Raw genomic sequence first — 16,804 nt, 5'->3', positions numbered from 1 at the left:
ATCTGAACATTGATGTTTAGAGAATCAGTATTTTAAAGCTCGGGGAAGGAAACTCCTGAGCTCCTTTTGAACATTGTTATTTTTGGAAATCAATCCTTGAAGCTTGGGGAAGGGAATCCCTGAGCACCTTTGGAACATTGTTGTTTTGGAAATCAATTCTTAAAGCTTGGGTAAGGGAACCCCCTGTGCTCCTTTGAAACATTGTTGTTTTGGTGAAACACTGCTTAAGCTTGGGGAAGGGAACCCTAAGCCCCGTTTTGAACTTTGTAGTTGGAACAGTATCCTGAATGTGTGAAGAGGGATAGAGACTGCACCAGACTTTATGTTGAACACTATTTAAGTTAGAACATCCCCACACTACATTTCTATATTAGACGAGAGAGCAAGCATATGTTTTGACACAGACAGACTTTTGAGTTGAACTTACGGACTTAGACTTTTCCTTAGTTTCTTTAGGTAGGGCTATTCCCACCACAGATGTAGGTCACGTTAGGTCAAGCCGCAGCCTGACATAATGGGGCGTCATGGAGAGTTAAGGATATTCTTGTGAATTTTAGGAATAGCGTAGAAGAGCAGGATACGCTCTTCTGACTGGTTGATGAAATTGAATTCTTTTTGGGATCAGTGCCCTTCTTGAACTGCCTTCTCACTTAACACCAGGATTTTATTCTTTATTTCCGCTTTTGGATTACGGGAGATCTTCTGATAATGTCCTGGGATGTTTGACAGTCTATTGGTTTCTTAGTCATACATGTTTGCATCCAGTACAACAATGCCGCCACCCTTATCTGCCACCTTAATCACAATCAAGTGATCCTGTGCCAATGTTTTAATGGCCTCAAATTCAACTAATTCAAGATTTTGGATGAAAGCATGATAGCGATCATTAAAGATGTTATCATGATTACTTCATGATTATACCATGATTATAATGATTATACCATTCCTGTCTCACAGTGCCTTGCCAACCTGTAGAGGTTGAAGACTCTTGTTTAAGTTGCCTAAAATACTTTATAAGTAGCAAGTAGTAGCAGAATCAGTAGAACCGTGGTTGTCTATAATTGTGTCAGAACATTATTTGAATGTAGTAGAAGCAGCAGCAGACTGTGAGGCAACAGAGCCTGTTCACACAGTGTCATTGGCAGAAAGGAGTTGCTAAGAAGAGAGAAATCCCTAAGAAGAAGCATCCCAAAAATGTTTATTCAAGACGCTTCAGAGATTACAAGAAGAAGCCTGGTTATCAAACAAAAGTGGTACTTTGTTCTGAAATCTAACCATTCTTTCCTGGAATGAGTTATCCAGGAATACCGTTGGTGCTGTTTATTTTGTGGAACTTGGAATGGGAATCTTTTTATCAAACACAGGAGGAACTGTTGCAATTGATTTCTTCTTTGAGAGAACTATTGTTTCTTTGGAACTTTTCAAGAACTGATTTCAGACTTTCTTTTTCCTTGGAAGAAAATGACTTTGGACATTCCTGGGGGAACAAGATTTACCCAGGACAAATAGAAGTCATCCAAAGAACCTGGTTATGTGGTAATCTTTTATTTATGTTGTTTATATTTTGTTTTGACTGCTCTGTTGTTTTATGTGAGGGATGGTTTATGCATGCTAGGAGATTTTCCCTTAGATCCTAGACTAAGTAGGGAATTCCCTGGTAGAGTAGGCTTAGCTAGGTTCTGTTACCATTTCTCTGTTACAATAAAATGTCAAATATTGATAAAACTACAAGCAGTTGTCCACCTCGCATTACTGACCCCTCATATAGGGCTGGGGAGGCAACAGAGAGAGGGCTTCCTGTTGCCTCCCCACACTAACAACAACAAAAGATGGTGCCACCCGGGGAAGGGCCTCAGGTGGCTGGGACAGCGGGTGAAGAATGTCTATTCTCGCCCACTGTTCCAGCAACCTGATTGGCTGATAGCCCTTCCCCAGGTGCAAATGTTTGTTATACTTTTTTAAAGTTAAATAGATTTCTATTAATGATATTATTGAACATAACACCAGTTAACACTATAATTATGTGTTTATGTATTTAGCTCGAACCCCCAACTGGTCAAATTTATTTTCCACTTAAAATATGTTACTGTATTGTACAAAAAAGGTAGGTGGTGAGTTGGGGCCAGGCAATATTGTTTTGGGTAAGGGGTGAGGATGATGGTGGAGAGGCGACATAACCTGCATTCTGGCATTAAAATAGTAGGTACACAGAATTTGGAAAATAAATCGACTATTTCAGGTTCAATTATTTGTATTTTGTATTTATTGTGTTTCATATAGCGCTTTTAACCAAAGCGCTTTACAGAGAACAATATGCAATACATGAGGCAATGTGAGTCAATATTTGGAATCAAGTAACAAAGAACAATTTGTAGAACACTTTACAAAGAACAGTCAGTAATACAGAACATATGCAGTGAGGATCGATGTTCAGAATCAGCCGTTGACAGTCAGGCAGGTGACTGGAGTAAGTGTGTTTTTAAAGAAGAATGGAAGGAGGAATAGGAGGTAATAGAGCCGAGAGAGAGAGGGAGAAGGTTGCAGTGAAGAGGAGCAAGGAGTTGGAAGGATCGAAAACGGAATTGTGCACAAGGGGCGCGTGGTACAGTAAGTAGGAAGTGATCAGCTGAGCGGAGAGAACGAGAGGAAGAATAGAAGGATAGGAGGGATACAAGATAGGAGGGGGCGAGACCATAGAGAGATATGAAGACAAGACGAAGGAAGTTGTACTTGAGTTGAGAGTGAAAGGAGAGCGGTCCCAGTGAGGTAAGGGATGAAGAGAATGTGTTCCGATGGGAACGAAGACAGAGAGAACGGATGAAAGAGTGGTAGATTGATTTGCGAGGAGCTAGACGTGAGGAAGGAATGCCAAAGAAGAGAACAGAGCAATAGAAAATTCGAGAGAAGATTAAGGAAGATATTAGAAGTTTTGTGGCGTGGAAAGTAAGGAAAGGGCAAATTTTGCGTATGTTATACAGATGGAATAGACAGGCTCGGAAAGTAAGAGAGATGTGGTGAGCAAAGGAGAGATTAGTGTCAAAGTGGAGACCAAGATTACGGGCAGAAAGGGGGATAGGGAGAAGGGAGGGAGGAAAGGGAATGGAAGGAGGAGGAGAAGGGGGAGGGAGGACATTAGCGGGGGAAAAATAGAACTTCTGTTTTCCCCGCGTTCAGGGTAAGAAAGTGGGAGGTCATCCAGGATTTGATGGCAGTGAGACATAATGAGAGTTTGTGATGAATGTCGGTGGTGAAGGATGAGAAAGAGAGAAAAAGCTGAATGTCGTCAGCATAGAAGTGGTGAGAGACTCCAAAGGAAGAGATGATAGGAGCGAGAAGGGAGGTGTGCAAGCAGAACAGAAAAGGGCCAAGTATGGAGCCTTGGGGGACGCCGTGGGTGAGAGGAAAGGAAGAGGAAGTGGTGCCGCCCCAAGAAACGGCAAAGGTACGGTTTGATAGATAGGATGTGAACCAGGTCAAGGACAGGACCACTGATGCCAAAGGAGGAGAGAGAGTCAAGTAGTAAAGAGTGATCTACTGTGTCAAAGGCAGCAGATAGGTCGAGAAAGATAAGGACAGAAGAGTGTTTGGAGTAGCGGGCAGTGAGGAGGGAGTTAAGAATGGAGGTAGGAGCTGTTTCAGTGGAGTGGCGGGGTGGGGGCGAAACCCTGATTGAGTAGAAGGGAGAAGAGAGAGATTAGAGACGTGTGCTGAGAGTTGGGAGTAGACAAGGCGTTCAAGGAGCTTGGATAGAAAGGGTAAGTGAGAAATGGGGTGAAAGTTTGATACCAGAAGGGGGTATGCAGTGGGTTTTTTCAAGATGGGAATGATGATTGCATGCTTGAAGGCAGAGGGAAAGGTAGAGGTAGCAAGACAGATGTTGAAAAAGGAGGTAAGGAAAGGTACCAAGAGTGGGTAAACTTTGGGAATGAGAGAGGTGGGAAGAGGATCGCCAGCGGTAGGGTGAGTTTAGACAAGAGAAAGGAGACTTTAGAGTCTGAAACTGGAGCGAAGTTAAGAACGGTGGTGGAGGGGGTTGGGAAAGATGGAGAGGAGGGGATATATGTGGGGGATTGCAGAATATCTTGATGTAGAGTATGTACCTTGGAGGAGAAAATGTTAGCGAGATCGGTAGCTGAGAGAGGTGAGGCAATAGAAGGGTCAGGAGTGGGATGAGAGAGAAGGCGAGTCAGAGTTTGAAAGATGCGTTGAGGGTGAGTATACTGAGTGTGGAGAAGATCTGAAAAGTAAGTTTGTTTGGCAGATTTGATGCAGTTGTCGTAGAGAGTGTGGTAGGAGAAGTAGGTTGTCTGGTTGGCTGGAGAGTGGTGCTTGTGCCTGCGTCTTTCCAGGCGGTGAAGGAGGCAGCGCATAGATAGGAGATGAGGGGAGAGCCAGGGTTGAGCGAGTTTGCAGGTGGGATGGAAGGTGGTGAGAGGGTAGAGTTGGTCAAGACTAGAAGTGAGGGATGAAGAAATAGTGGATGTAGTCTCATTCACAGAGAGAGTGGAAAAATGAGTGAGAGGGAGAAGGGAGGTGGTGCAGGTGTCATAGAAAAGTGAAGAATCAAAATTGCATAGGTCGCGTCTGGAGAAGGAGGTGGTGGGAGGGTGGGAATTGGAGGGGGAGAGGGAGGCGAAAGAGAGACTGAGAGTAAGGAATGGTCTGCCAAGTAGTTAGGGAGATCAGATACAGAGTAAGCAGTGAAAGAAGAAACAAAGATTAGATCGAGAGTGGAGCCGGAAGTGTGAGTGGTTGGAGTAGGGAGAGGTGTGAGTAGATAGGAGTCGAGTATTGAGAGGAAGGGGGAAGTTAGGTGAGTGGTGGAGAGATGGAGATTAAAGTCGCCGAGCATGATCAGTGGAGTGGGGCTAGGTGAGATGTGACCTAGAAGGTGGTCAATGTCCTCACAGAAACACCATAGTGGGCCAGGTGGACGGTAGATGATGAGAAAAGATATAGCGTGTGGTGAGGTGAAGATTTTGTACATGTATTCGAAGGAGGGAAAGTCTGGTAGAGGTACCAGACAGGGAGCAGATAGGTACTGTGGGTGATATAGAAGTCCAATGCCGCCGTCACGTCCGGAGGTACGGGGAACGTGGGCGAATGAAGAGAAGGAGGAAGTGAGTCAAGCAGGAATTGTTGAATTGTGGTGAGGAATCCATGTTTCGGTAATGCAGAGGAAGTGAAGATTTAGTCATAGGAATATGTCCAAGACAGCCGCAGTCTTGTTGCATAAAGATCTTGCGTTCCATAAGGAAAGGCCAATGATGTTGGAAGTGTCAACAAGCTGGGGATAGATGAGGTTGGTGTAACGAGTTGATGCGGTGGAGCGGTGCACTGCGTGGGGTTTGGAGGGTGAAGGACTGTTGTGTATGGAGACGGTCATAGTGATTAAGCACAGTACCTTGAAGGAAATCTAGCAGTGGGACGGGCTAACATGGAGGATAAAGGAAGGAGCAGGCGGGTGGGTTGCGGCATGCCTGGGAACCCTTAGGCATGGAACTGCCGCAGACAGCTGCAGACAGCTATGTCACACTTTGCCTCACTTCGCCTGGAGGCGGAACTTACAAGCTGCGGCGAGCGGGATGACAGCGAGGCAGGTGGACGTCGCCTCCAGCTTTCAGGCATTGCCTGGTAATCAAAAGCTGCTCCTGGTGGTGGGCCGGCAGAAGGAAGTCAAGTGGTGTAGGGGCCTTGATAGAATGGCCCATGGCCAGATAGGGAGTAGCTGGAATCACTCCCCAGCTGCGGGCAGGTAGATCCACTCTTGTTCCCCCTTCGCCGCGGCTGCACCTGGAGGCGGATCTTACAAGCTGCAGCGAGCGGGATGACAACGAAGTAGGTGGGCATGGCCTCCAGCTGTCAGGCGTTGCCTGGTAATAAAATTCTGCTTCTGGTGGTGGGCCGGCAGAAGGAAGTCAGGTGGTGTAGGGACCTTCATTGATTGGCCCAAGGTCAGCTATGTAGATTGGTTTTCAGCAGATCGTAATAAGTGCTGTGGAGTGTGCGCACACCACATGCAGAAATCTCTGGGTTTTTAATTTTCAAAAGTTGGCAGGTCTGCTGTGGTGACAGGTCCCAATTCTTGGTGCCCTAGACAGCTGCATACAGACACAGACACGGAAGGAAGTCAGGTAGTGTAGGGGCCTTGATTGAATGGCCCAAGGGCAGCTAGGTAGGAGGGTTCTTCAGCAGATCGTAATAAGTGCTCTGGAGTGTGCACACACCGCGTGCCACAGAAGTCTCTGGGATTTAAATGTTCAAATGTAGGCAGGCCTGCTGTGGTAACCGTTCTCAATTCTCAGTGCCCTAGACAGCTGCATACATGCATACATACAGCAAGAAGTAATAAGGGAGCAGTCCACTCGTCGGCCTCTGGTGGTGGTGTAGCACTACTCTGCTTCAGCTGTTGCACCTTCCCAGGGGCTCTCCTGTCCTTCCGCCTGGGCGATTTTCCAAAAACAAGAATTATTCAGGCCCCCTGGGGGAGGGTCTTATCCTGGTTGGGGCCCTGGGGTGTGAGCAGGCGGGGGGATCCTCCCCGAGGGACACACTGTCTCGGGGCGAAGGTCGCCTTTCCCAAGTGCCTTCTGTCCCTCTTCCCCCTCTTCACTTGCTGCGTGACTTTAATTAATGCAGATGATTGCAGCCACACACTGCACCAGCAAACTTGCCGGGGTGTTATGGGCTGAGGGGAACATGTCACTCACCCCTTAAACGGGTGCTGCCGGTCCCGAATTATGGAGCTCTCTGCTGCTCCCACCAGTGCCTGCTGCTGCGGGGTGCCCTGACGATGTGCTGTGTAATTAGAATGCATAGATCGATAATTCTGGCAATGGATAAATTATAACCTTACACTTCGATCCAAATAAAATGGTTACATATGATAACACTTGAATATATTCATACTTAAGAACTATGAACTGATAACCCAAGTAATATAACAATATAAATACTTTCATGGAATATGAATGACTGAAAATAAGAAAGTCAATAAAAAGAATTACATATTGAGTACAACAATGAACTGAGTGAAAGCATAAAAAGGAGAGAACTGTGACAATGTTTATAGACGGACACATGGGAATGGGGCTAGGGAGCCTGCGGGATGTGAAGAACCCTGTGGAACCCTCACTGAAAGCCTGCCTAAAGTCTCCTCCCAGGTTGACAAGGAAAAGCAGATGCTTTCTGATCCTGACCGTGGGGGTGGTGTAATGCGGGAGGATCACCTGGGAAGAAACAAGGCCCAGGATGACGAGGAGACCCCATTGGATGAGTATTTGTCCTTTCAAAGGAAGTGCCTTTCTGGCTTACCAAAACAGATAATGGCATATTTTACTTATAATGTCCCTGACCCACATATAAGATATATGACTCTAGGTACAAGTCCTGTAAAATTGGAGCAAACCTTGTCATCAGAAAGATCTTGTAAGAATAAACGTCCTCCTTACTCCAAAAAGGTATATTGTGGAAGTATCTAGAAAAAGTGTGTTAAATCAAATGTCTTCCTATATAACAACTAATTCTGACGGTTGATGTTTTAGGGAGTTTAAGTGAAATAAATCTACCCTTAAAATTTGCTCAATTCTTAAAAGAAACAACTTTGTTGAAGGGGACTACACGTCCCATAATAGCAGGAGTACTGGGACGAGGAAGAGGGCTGAAGAGGCATGCATTTGCAGTAGTCAGGCAATTAAGCCTCACACCCCACACCTGAAAGAACCTTGGCGGCATAAAAGGCCCCCTCAAGTGCAGTGAATTGGAAGGAGCTGGAACTGTGACTGGAATCAGTGCTGTAACAGAGAGAAGAAAGCACAAGATTGGCAAATCAAACACAAGTGGGAGAACAAGAGGGACGCAGATTTCACTTGCTTGCTCTGAGAGGCCCTATTACCCAAAAATCTGAAGTGTGGAGCTTTGTTTCCCCATGCGAGCCTGATTGCCGTAGTTGCCGTGCAGAGAATGTGTTTGAGAAGCAAGGACCAGTCGTCAACCCGTGAGTCTCAGGAGCAAGAGGGACTCCAGAAACATGTGGCCGGATCGGAGACACCTTCAGAGAGAAAGAGTGTGGATCCCTAAGAAGCCAGAAGCAGTAGAAGTTGTGGCAAAAGTCGTGGAAGCAGTGCGTCCCACAGAGCAAGTTTTAAAGAAGCCGGTGAGTGAAGCCTAGCGTTCTAATTCTTTGTGCAAGCATTGCCGGCAACAGTATCCAGTTCCCTATTCATTTGCATGTGGTTTAAAGTGAGCTGAAGTTTTTTGCTGAAGTTGTAATACATGAACAATAGAAAATGTAGCATTGGCATATATTAGGAAAGTCCTTTCACTAGCGTGAAAAGCAAAAGCTGCTTAAACCCATTATTAAACCCTAAAGAGACTGTAGCTATCTGAAGGAGTGGTTGCGTGTCACTAATTAAGAAGAGTGAATGTTACGAAGGCCATTACCAAATACCTAACCTTGAAAAAACAATTGTTGAAACCTTCATTTTGGACTTACCCCAAAAAAATGAACTATTGCCATGCAAGTGCACATAATCCTATTCATGCATCGGCATGAGTGCAAGTCTAAGAACAAGAACAGCAAAAGAGTTTATGCAACAAATTAAATTAATGTAACTCAAAAAAGCAATACTTTATGCCCAAGGAACAGCGACATGCGGTCAGGGAAGTTCCTGGACTGTAGCACTATTTGTTCCGCAATGGCAAGAAGACTTTATTTCTTTTATTGCCAAACCTTATCTGTTGTCCCCTCTGGGCTCAGCTCCTTTGCTGCAGCACCTCAATACGTTCTTTCAAGGTTTAGTGGTCTATGGCAAACTGGGGATTGGGCCTCCCATTGTGGGGAGGGGGCATGTCCCAAAGAGCCATTGCACTTATTTTATTCCCATCAAAAGGATCCTTCCCTGGCAGTGAAGGTCACAATCTGTGAGCACTGAGGGTCATCAACTGCGTCTGCACCAGGCTCGCAATGCCAGCCCTCACCTGCCTGGTGGGAGTATGAGGAGTTCATGAGTATTGGGGCAAGAGCTGACAAAAGAGATCAAGGAGATGCGAGATCTCTGTGGCCGAGGAAGGGTGCTCACCAGCAAGACCGCCACTATGAAATGTACATATGAAACACACGAGGAAAGATGACCTGCACAAGGCTAATGCATCGCCCAGTAGATGTCCCATCCTCTATGAAGTACTCACAATTGTTTGCCGGTGGCAGCTTGGCCCACTAGTCAGTCAAAATTAAAAACAGTAATTAAAATAGAAACCTCCACTATCAGCTGCAAATTTGGAAGATATGATGTTTGCCCTGTATCCCCCAAAACATATGTATGTAATAAAGAGAATTACAGTTCACATGGAATATTGAAGGATAAGGATATGGAAAAGCGACATGGCTGACTTCAAATAAAACCACAGTTGTCAATTCCTGTTAAAGTTCTCTCCAACCTCTCCACACACACACACACACACACAATTCCAATGAATCCCAGTGACTGGCTCGGGAGGTTGAGGTTTCTTCCATCTGTTTCTGCCTTGTTGTTATTTGTTAATTAGAACGTTGTAAGCATACAATTATACAGTTACACTCTTAGACACAGCACATTATATTTTTCAAAAACACAACCGCACTCCATCAATATCAACGTGCCGAATTAAAGATAAAACTTAAAATACATGAAGTACTCATCCCTGCAATGGTAGAGAACCCATCATCTGAAAGAGCGAGCTGCTTTTACTGTATACGCAAGTGTTTCTCGTGTACTAAGAAGCTGTATTAACTGTGCCAATACTTTCGTTATGGTCTGCTTACCATGGCCGCTGTGCCAGGCATGGTCAGACCTGGCGGGCACAGCAACTCTGGCAGGCAGACCCTTATTGTGCCAGTCGGGTAACAACGGTGCCGGTGGGCTTACCAGCACCGTAGTTACCGGCACACTTGTAATGAGGCCCACTGGCTTCTGTTTTCCTCCTTCCTCTTGCCGCAGGGCTTGAACTGCTTCAGGCCTTGTCTTGACACACACCCTTCCTTAGTGAAGGGGTCTTTGGTCCTTCCACGCAGTCAAGGAGATCCTCTCGCTCCTGGGACCCTCAGCTGCACAACACTCTCCAGCCACGTTCTTCGGCAAGCTTCCTGCTGCGCAATCTCTGCAATTAAGTTCACATGTGGAAAAGCAGTCTTCCTTCACGCCTTCCACGGCACAACCTCTGCACTTCAGATTTTGGGGAAACAGGACCCTCTCAGGATAGGCAACTGAAATCTGCATAATCAAAATCCCGGCGTTCCTTCGTCTCACTCTCTTCTGCTTAGATTGCCAACACTGTGCTTCTGCTACTACTGTGACTACTCCTACTACAGCTCCATCTGCTTCTCTTGGCCTGCACCTGAGGGGGCCTTTTAAGTCTCTCTGCTTCCCTCAGGTGTGGGTCATTAGGTTCAACAGGCTGACTGCTCCTGAAGCATTGCTCTTAAGCCCTCTTCCTTTTCCCAGTACTCGTAGTCCCAACTACTCGAATTAGTTTTTCTTGTCAGGTTTTTAATTTTAAAGTCAGATTTATTTATTTTGAATACTTTTAAAGAAACATCTTAGGAGTTTAATTTAAAAGGACAAGGCCGCTCACTCAAGCTATTTGATATACGTTTCCTTTCATATTACTTCTGGGAGAAAGGGGGATTTTTAACCTTATTAGGCTCAAATGATCTTTCCTTCCTTGCGGCATTTAAAAATATCACACCAGATTTACTCACATCAAAAGACTTACGATGGGGTTTAGCCACATCATAACGACAATAAGCCATCAAATTTATTGGCACATTTAAAAGGTGTTCCCTTCCAAGGATGACTACTGTGTCTCATCTCCTGGGCTCACCTCACCACCCTGGGCCCGATCTCTTCCCAGGTGATCCTGCTGCAGTAACCTCCCCAAGGTAAGGATCAGAAAGCGTCTGCCTTTCCACGGCCACCTGGGAGGAGACTTTAGTCAAGGATTTAGTGAGGGATTTGTAGTATTCATCACATAGCCTTCCCCTAATGACCTGACCTACCGGTCAAGGATCCTGTTCCTTTTCTCCTCCACCTGCCTCCATCGCATTCATCGTGGGTTTACGTGTTTCTCAGTCCCAGACTGGATCATCTGTAAGATGGAGTTCATGAATTAAGAGGGGAGTACAAATAATCTTCCCTCTTTACATGAGTATTGGGATTTTGTCTAGTTTTCAATTTTGTCTTAGACACTTGAAAAATCCATTAATCAAAATAGAGAATTTTGCTACCCAAGATTAAAGATCTAGGAAGATCAGGCATTACTGCCACTAATACCAACACATTCTTCCCTAGAATGGTAACATCAATTATAGTCAAGGGATGTCTCTCCTTTTGACCATTGACACAATTTATTTCTTTTCCACCAATGGGTTTCCAATTGGGTGGAAGAATGTTAGCTTGTACAGCAAAACCTTTACTTCCAGTATTCAACTGATCCCAAACTGTTTTCCCTTGAAATAATACAGGTACACCATAGCTATTCTTTTCTCCACAACATTAAATCTGGTTTAGTTTCAGCCTTCTCTTTAAAATGGTAAATGGGTGGTATACTTGCCTATGAATTTTCTTGTTTCTCCTCTTCCCATTCATCCCTTTTTATATTATGGGAATGCTCTGTCGCACATCTGCACAGGATGTTCAAAACTCCCACATCTTAAGCAACCTGACTCCGGGTGTGCATCTTCTATGAAAAATCTAAATCTCTGAAATAGGAGGTGTTTCTCTGGGGAGTACCTACAATGGACTTCTTATATGTATTCAATACTGGAGATAATACTTTATAATAATCATCAGGTGGAAAAAATGTCTGTCCAGAGAAGAGGATTTGAAGTTCTTTTCGGGTTACCAGACCTTCTAAGTCTCCTATCAGGATGCATATCTTGCTCTTCTTCTAAACTATCCATATCATCTAGATGGTTTTTGATAAGGGGTTCAAAATTGGGACAGGTAAAATGTTCATAACATTAAAGCATATTGTCCTTGTTCCCATCCTCTTTCATTTTTCTACAAGGGGTATCACTGAGTTTTCCGGCCAAGATTATTTTTGCACTCAAGTAGAGTGTTTGTAGATTTAACTTTCTCCATATTCTAGGATCCCAAAGCTACGTCATACATCAATCTCCAGACTCTATCTACTCTATGGATTTCACTGGGAGTGGGTAAGTGACAACCATGAACTTCAATTCCTTGCAACTAGCAATAATTGGGATATATTTTAAATCTAGGGGCCTCATTACGATCCTGGCGGAATGGGTTAACGGGTGCCGCAAATGGATGCAGACCCATTACACCCATTCCGCCTGATTACGAGGTCCCCTCGCGGGACCCGTTAAGGACGCCTGGTAAACCAGGCGTCGTTAACGGGTGCCGCGAGGGGACCAGGGAGCTAACAACGGGCCAGTCATAATCTGCCCGTTGTTAGCTCCCTACACCCATTCCCATTGAGCCCTATGGGGGCTCGAATGGGAATGGGAAAGGTCCGGGCCCTGCTTCCCTGATGGAGGAATTACCGGGCCCTCCAAACTCGGAATGGCCCAGTAATTTCCCATTCAGGGAACCCGGACCCAGTTTTGGAGGTAGTCATGCCCTAGGACTTTAGTCTGGCATGATATTGGCAGATATGTATATAGGGAACTCCACCTCCATCATTAAAAACATCAGAAGTTTATCTTTCCGAGGTATGGTATGATTCTGGGGAAAATACAGATGGTATATATTCCCTTCTACTGATTGTCTTTTGGGAATAAAAGCTTGTCCCAAGATTTAAAAATGTTTTATTCTAACATTCATCTGAAGAGGCCACTGATTACAGAGGATCTCTCGTATCCTCCCAGTTCCTTTGACGGATAAAGACCCAGAGCTCATTTCCGCCCCAGTAAGGGAGGTGTCAGAGCCAGGTGTAACGGGAAGTTTAAGCTTCAAGAGAAGGAGGAATATGACTATGCAAATCCTTCAGTGCAGCCAGAGGCACGGAAACTGCTCTCCTAAATACCCGTGTAGATCTGCTCTTTAATCTTGACTCCAGCCTTCCTTCTGTCCTCATTCTCCTTGACCTTTCCTCTGCTTTTGAATATAGCTTTTAATCGCCCTTTGAGTGCTTTTACTTGGATACATTTGCCAGCCTTCGTTCGTGCAAGCGATGAGAACGCTCTGTAGCACTCACTGGCTTCTGTTTTCCTCCCATTGCATGGTGTAGGGCTTGCAATGCTTCACGCCTTGTCTGGACACACACCCTTCCTCAGTGAAGGTTTGTTCGGTCCTGCAACACAGTCAAGGAGATCCTCTCACTCCTGGGACCCTCGGCTGCACAACACTCTCCAGCCACAGTCTCTGGCACGCTTCCTGTTGCGCAATCTCTGCAGTTAGGTTCCCATATGGAAAAACAGTCTTCCTTCATGCCTTGCACTGCACAACCTCTGCACTTCAGACTTTGGGGACACAGGATCCTCTCAGGATAGGCAGCTGAATCTGCTTAATCAAGGTGTTCTTGGTGTACCTTTATCTCACCCACTTCTGCTTAGATTGCCAACACCATGCTCTGATTCAGCTCCTTTTATGCCTCTCTGCTTGCCTCAGGTGTGAGTCATTAGGATTAACAGGCTGACGACTCCTGCAACATTGCTCTTCAACCCTCTTCCACGTCCCAGTATTTAGGGGATTATGGGACTTGTAGTCCCAACTACTACAATTAGGCTTTTTTGTCAGATGTTTAATTTTAAAGGCAGATTTAGTTCTTTTTTGTTGTTGAAAATAGTATTTTATTGTAAAAATAGGTCTGTGATTACATTATCTACACAAATGTGTACATAGAAGGACCTTGTCAAAGAAAAAAGAAAGATGCGGGTGAAACAGCAAGTCAGTATTACAGTGCTTGCTTTGAGGGGTCACTTTGTTTCCTCTTGGCAACCAAACCACAAACTCGGCGGAGAAGTCTCTGTCATCATCTTTAACAAACTAAACCTACCTTTACATTTTTTCTCCTCTTCCCTCCCTCCCGCCTTCTCTCTCTTCCCTACCCCTTTCCAATAACCACTTTAGAGAGGACAAGATAATTCAGCAGGGTAAGCGCTTGTCTGGTGTCCGACTTGTGGCATTTGGGTCTCTGGTGGTCTAGACGGCTAACTCAGTTGCCTTAAGTGTGGCCATTATTGGGTGGTGTATTGAGGTCATAGCTTATTCCTTTTGCAAAAGTCCTGAAAGGGAAGCCACATGGCATCTATGTGTGAGTGCAATTCCAAGAGTGCTGCCGTAAGGCTTTCCATGTTATATATCTCTTTTGCTTTGCGCAGCCAATCTGTTTTTGTTGGTAATGAGCTTCCTTTCCACTGAATCGTTAGGCATACCCGAGCTGCTAAGAGTAGGTTTCTGGGCATATGTGCCAACACTATATACTGGTTTTCTATTGGCTCAATGCCAAACATGACCAAGAGTGGGGTTACTGCCTTTTTAATACCTTCTATGTCGTGGATCCAGCCCAGGATTTCTTTCCAATAGGTTTGGACATTGGGTCATACCCACCATTGGTGCCATTAGTTACTTACGAAGGAGCAGCCCCGCCAACAGTATGGTCTTATCCCCGGGTACATTTTAGCTAGGTGTGAGGTGCCACTGCATGTGCAATCTACCATTGTGCACTTTGTATTGGACCGAGATTGTGGAGCTCCAGACTGCTCTATAGACAGCGGCCCATCCTTCTAGGTTGCTTTCCATCCCAGGTCCTTCTCCCATCGAGCCTGTGTGGGTGGCACTGTCAAATGTCCCCTTGTTAGTAAAGAACTGTATAGTTTTGCTATCAACCTTCTAGATCCCTGATGGGTGTTTAGTACATTTTCAAACGGGGTTAGTTGTCGTTGGGGTTGTTTGTTCCACCATGGGTCATTTATTGTGCTTTTTAGTTGCAGGTATAGTAGTAGGTGGATTGACAGGCCTTGCGGTTTCCAACTCTGCTTTGGTCAGAAAGACCCGTCTTTCCACAGTTGCCCCACTCTGACCAACCCCTGCTCATGCTGCGGTTGAAAGCATATGGGATCGACTATAAGTCTCTAACAGAAGGTGCCCATATGCAGCTAAAGGTGAATGGCCATGTGATGACACTGTTCATGTCTGATTGGCTTTTCCAGAGGGACCACAGGACTGTCATGATTGGGTGCTCATGTATTCTTCTCGCTAGTAGTTTTTGGGGGACCTACAACTATTCTCCTTGTGTAACTGGTGAAAGGTGTCAGTTTTCCAAATTAACCCATTACTTCTCCCCTGATTCCCTTAAATGGTCTAAAAGGAGGGTTTTACTTCAACGAGGTAAAAGTCTGGAAGCGCTACTGGTAGTGATTGAAACAGGAAAAGAAGCTGTGGGAGAACATTAATTTTGATTGTTGTAAACCTTCCCGGCCCAGGAAAATTTCAACTGTGTCCATTTATGCATATCTTTTTTAATGGAGGTCCACAGAGGGGTGAAGTTGGCCTTTTATAGTTCCCCTAATCATTTTGTCATGGTTCCCCCTAAATATTGGATGTCATTATGTTTTTGCCTTATGTCCCAGCTATCAGAGGTAGGTGCACCGTCTTGCAACTGTAGGATATCTGTTTTACTTAGGTTGACACCAAAACCTGATTGGGACCCATACTCTGTGACTGTGGCAAGGAGAGCTGGAATGGGCTGGGTTGGGTGGGTCAGATACACCAAGACATTGTCTGCAAATAACGTCAGTTTATATTCCTTCCCAAATTTGGCGAACCTGCTAATTGCAGTGTTCGCCGGGATACTTTGGGCTAGTGGCCCCATTACCAATGCAAAAGATTAAGGGTGATAGTGGACAGGCCTGTCTGGTTCCTCGACTAAGGGTGAAAGGGCGAGACGCTACTCCATTGACCACTGCCTTTGCTTTTGTGTTGCGGTAAAGGGCTTGAGCGCCCCTTATCCAGCGTATTCCTAGGCCTGCCTTTTTTGCAACACTGCTACCATGAATGGCCATTCAACCCTGTCGAACGCTTTTTGGCCGTCGACAGAGACTAGGGTGGGGTCTGTGTCTTGAGTGTTTAATGATGCTATTAGATCTAGTGTCTTACGGATATTGTCAGATCCTTGCCACCCACTCACATAACATACCTGGTCATTGTGTATGAGCCCCGGCAGTACTATGCTTAACCTGTTGGCTAGGACACTGGCATAGATGTTTGCATCAACTTTAATCAGGAAGATCGACCTGTAGGAGCCCCAATCTTGTTTGTCCCTCCCTTCCTTTGGTAATACAATTATGCGTGCCTCTGTGAAGGACTCAGGGGCTAGGCCAGTCTCCATGATGTCCTTGAAAAGACGCGTCAGAAAGGGTGATATGGCCCTGCTGTAAGATTTATAAAAAGCTGGGGTAAAGCCATCTTGCCCTGCCGCTGATCCCAGCTTCAATTTTGAGATAGCAGCACTCCCTTCCTCCAGTTCTATGGGGCTGCATAGCTGATCTGTGTCCAGGCTCTGTAAGGTTTTGTGAGTAGTTTTCTCTAAGTATTCCTCTGCACTTTTGCTATTTGATTTGTTGCACAAGGTGTATAATTGCTCGTAAAACTGAGCACACCAAGCTGTGATCTCAACGGGCTCATTCAGCATTTTCTCTTTTAGGGCGCTAATTTTGTATACTGCCCTCTCAGCTCTTTGCCCTCTTAATCTGGCTGCTAATACTGTGTGGGCATTGTCTCCTTTTTCCTAAAACCTTTACTTTGTTTATCTGAGCTGTGTCAGCGCTTTCCCTCTCCATAGTTCTTTTAGTTCTTGTCTA

Source organism: Ambystoma mexicanum, chromosome 6q (genome assembly GCF_040938575.1).
Source record: "Ambystoma mexicanum isolate Mex_15411 chromosome 6q, UKY_AmexF1_1, whole genome shotgun sequence".
Classification (NCBI taxonomy): domain Eukaryota; kingdom Metazoa; phylum Chordata; class Amphibia; order Caudata; family Ambystomatidae; genus Ambystoma; species Ambystoma mexicanum.
Note: the sequence above shows the minus strand (reverse complement) of the source record.